At 39.7% G+C, this 3,845-nt stretch overlaps 1 protein-coding gene across 4 annotated transcripts in view; it reads left to right on the top strand.

The window, feature by feature from the left end:
* The window catches only part of MEF2A (myocyte enhancer factor 2A), a 193,888-nt gene that overhangs the window by 385 nt on the left and 189,658 nt on the right, over positions 1–3,845 (top strand). The window lies entirely within an intron of this gene.

The following is a 3,845-nucleotide window of genomic DNA, read 5'->3' as shown; positions in this document are numbered from 1 at the left end:
AGTGGGGGGGGGGGGTTGGGGGGGCACCAACTTTTCTCTACCCAAAGAAAGGGGGAAAGGGGGTGCCCTTTTCATCCACCGCCATGCAGACGAGCCCACAGGATGCTGTGAGAAGGTCACATTTTGGGGGGGCAGGTTGGAGTTGTCGCCTAGTTTTTGCACCCACTGCACGGTAATGTTTGCGAACGTGTGTGTCACCTAGAGGATCTTTTTTGCTTCCCCCCACCCCGGTACAGGAGAGGTGTCGTTCCTGGGAGTGGAGAGAGGTCAGGAAGGAGTCTTTTCCTTTTTTTGGGAGCTCCCCTCAAGCAGCTGAAAAAAAACCCATCCTGGTGTGGTTTTGACCTGCTGTGGAGAGGCGAGGAGGGCAGGGTTGGCTGCCCCAAAGGGGCTGGGCGTGCGATTCGTTTTTTGTCTCGGAAAGGTGCGAATCGCAGCATGGACACGGGAGTTTCCCGCAGAAAATGAAGGCTCCCAGGGAGCAAAACGGTTTGTCCCGCCGACGAGCGGGGACCAACTGTGACATGTCACAAATCCCTGCCAGAAAGGGGAGATAAGGAAGAAAGCATGTCGAGAAGTAGATAGGGGTAATGGAGCAGGATAAGCCTTGAGCAGCCTGAGAGATTATTATAAACAAAGATCTGCTCTGGCACAGGAACGGGTATTGTGTATGGCTGTTATTTTTACGCATTTTTTGGGGGTGTTTTGCTAAGCTTTTAGTACTGGCAGAAAGTGAGTTGTCGGCTTCCTGCTCTCCTTGGTCGGCGGGTATTACGCAGGAACGCTTTCACCGCCTCAAGAGTCCAGCTGTGGTGCTGGGCATCTGAGCGAGCCTGTTGTTTTGCTATTGAGGGCGTTTTGGCAGGTGTTTAAGCAATGTGTAAAGGTGACAGAGCAATGGTCTTAACACCTATGGCTATTTCTTTTTATGCAGCTTAATTTTAAAATAAGATCTACAGGGTTGGGAATGCTTATTTTTAATTTTTATAAGTCATATTGGTTCTCTTGCCTGCCACCCCACCAGCCTTTAAAAAAAGAGTTATTTTGGGGGTCTGGGAGAGAAGAGTGGCACTTTTTTGTTGTTTTTTTCAGCATGTAAATTGTAATTGTAAAATTTATGCTAAGTTTAGTTATTTTCTGGGTTTTTTTAATTAATACTTTTGAGACGATATGAATTGAAAAATAGTACAAGCCAAAGGGGGGTGTGTGTGTGTGTGTGTGTGTGTGTGTGTGTGTGTGTGTGTGTGTGTGTGTGTGTGTGTCTGTATATATTTGTAATCTGGGGTTTCAGAATGATTTTGTACATAGCATTGGTATAACTAAAATAATAGTGTATTTAAAAATTGTTGAATCCTAAGTAGGGAACCAAGAAGGCGTAAGAAGTGTGTTGTGTTTGACTCAGAACATTAGTTTAATAAAAAGAGAATTCAGAGGAAAAAGAGCACCTTGGCCAAAGGGATTGAGGAAAATTAATTACAGAGAAAATAAAAAGAAGAAAACATGCAATTAGGTAAGTAAAGATGAAGCTTTGATAAAGGGACATCAGTTTTTTGCTGCTTGCAAAGTGGTGTTACCAGCTAAGTAGAAAGATCCTTTAGTGTAAAGTGATGGGTTCAATTAGGAGCAATGAGGGAAAACTTAAGATTAGACAACAATGGTGCATTTTCAGGGAGAAACGGTGTGTTAGCGCTCCCCAACCTTCACAGTGCCATGGGCAATAATATTAAGCAAATAATGTGCTGTGCACAATATAATTCTTTGCTCTTCCTGTCAACTTTCATGTTAACATTTTGACTTCCTGTGCATATGAGCAGTCTTGTAGGTTTTCACAGGCTATGCCGAAATCATGGGCTAGGAACCAGGGTAGTAGGTCTTCTGGGCCATCTCCAACTTGTTGTTTCATGTAAGATAGGGGAGTAATTGACTGTATAATTGCAATACAAGCATTTTAGTTCATATTAAAACTGTGCTTTTGCTTGTCCCTCTGCCTGCTTTAAGCATGTACCTAATCACTATGATTCCTTACGCACTCTTTTTATAAAGTGAGGTTTAATGATTTAAAGCATTCAAGATTGCTGGATATAAGGTGCTGTAGAATAACGGTAGTATTCATGTGTCTGAGGAAGACGGGTGAAATAATTAAAGATGTTTGTGATGCTAATGAACATTCTAGGTGAGGTGGCTTAAGAGAGGAGCTCATTATGCAAATGCATTAAGTTATTGACCATATTATATGTTTATAACGTTTTTGGGGAAAGTATTTTTGTCTTAATAATAAAGACAAGCTGGTTTGTTGCGGCAGGATTCTTAACTTATTTAGCAGCTTTCTTTCAACTGTGATACTGCATTAAGTTCAAATGTGGTTTATCTTGAAACTACAGTGTGGATGGCAGAGCTCTTCTGGGTTTGTCCAGAACCAGGTTAGTCAAGATTCCCATGTAGCCCTACAATAAATAAAATAAAGTTTAGTAAGCTGAGTGCTGCTTCCAAATAGTAATGCCATGCAAGTCAGTGTAAATGATGTCAGGAGTTACGTTTGCTGCCCTGCCTTGTCCAGTCATGCCATGTATTACAAAACACAGCTGGAGAATGCTGCAACAGTTATGAAAATAGTTTAGGATAATACTGTTTAGGCTTCATAACTGTTAAATTCAGCGTATTTGGAAAACAATTTAGCTTTTTGTTAGTGAAGATGGGGTATGAGTTTTATGTGAAATACCTGACAGTGTGTAATGGTTACATGCAAAAGGTTCTATTTTGATGGATTTGTGGGGGGTTAATAATAATAAAAAAACCCTGATGTAATTTAACTGTCAAATATAAAATTCAAGACTTTTGCTAGTACTTGACAACGCTATAGATGTCATCTTTGCTTGGGAAGCATTTGGCTCATTTTGGATGCTGTAACATAGATGATAAATACAGTAGTTCCTACATGTTGAAGCTCTATATGCAACCAATGGTCATTAGGACATTTTAATATGCATACTTTTTAGTGGGGACTCCTAATGCTCTAATCTTTTTGGGGAGATGGGGATGGATGGACAATGGAAAAGAATAAAAAGCAGCTTCTTTGTGTGGGGATTATCATGAATTTTTTGCTGTTCTTGAGGGCTGAAAACATGTCTGGCATGGCTTCTGTATAATGACATCCATATTGTATAGTGGATAAGGAAAGTATGTCGTGGCAAATAGAGTATTAACGTGAAGGTTGTGGCAGTGATGAAACTTAGATAACCTTACCATGCTCCACTATTTTTTGTTTTGTTTTGAGAAGTGAAGTTGTGTGTGTTTTGGAGTGTACAGTGCTATAGTGCCTTGCTGTGACTTTGGGGTCCTTGTAGTAAGTAACTACAAGAGGAGTACAATTGAATTTTTAAATGAACTTCATTAAACACAAGCTTTTCACATATGAGACCTTGACTTTGTCATGCATGTTAGCATAACTAAACAGTGGGGCATCATTCAGAATTAGTATTATTGCTCTGAGAAAAATATGCCATGTGTCTGCCAACGGAGATTTGTATTTGGGGATTCAAATATTTATCTGTTAAGAATTTTTGTTAGAAGAGCAGTCTTGATGAATGCATAATGTATTCCAGATGATTGCATGTGCATTCTAAATTTATATTATGTTAGAAAGAAATTTTTAGATATGCGCAATAGCTGTTTTTTTTTTTTTTTTCTGAATAAAAATAATTCTGACATAGGGGGATGAAAAAGTTACTGCCTCTACTCAACATGATGCAAATTTTGCTTCATGCTACCTATTCTGTTTAAGTAAACTTCCTTCTCTGGTTGCTTCAACTTTGCTAAGGTAACCAGAAAAAATGCAATAACTCTTC

The sequence above is a fragment of the Gavialis gangeticus genome, unplaced genomic scaffold, assembly GCF_001723915.1.
Source record: "Gavialis gangeticus isolate Ggan-Ray unplaced genomic scaffold, GavGan_comp1, whole genome shotgun sequence".
In the NCBI taxonomy this organism is placed as follows: Eukaryota; Metazoa; Chordata; order Crocodylia; family Gavialidae; genus Gavialis; species Gavialis gangeticus.
The sequence above is the reverse complement of the archived record's forward strand: the minus strand, read 5'-3'. Positions and strand labels throughout refer to the sequence as shown.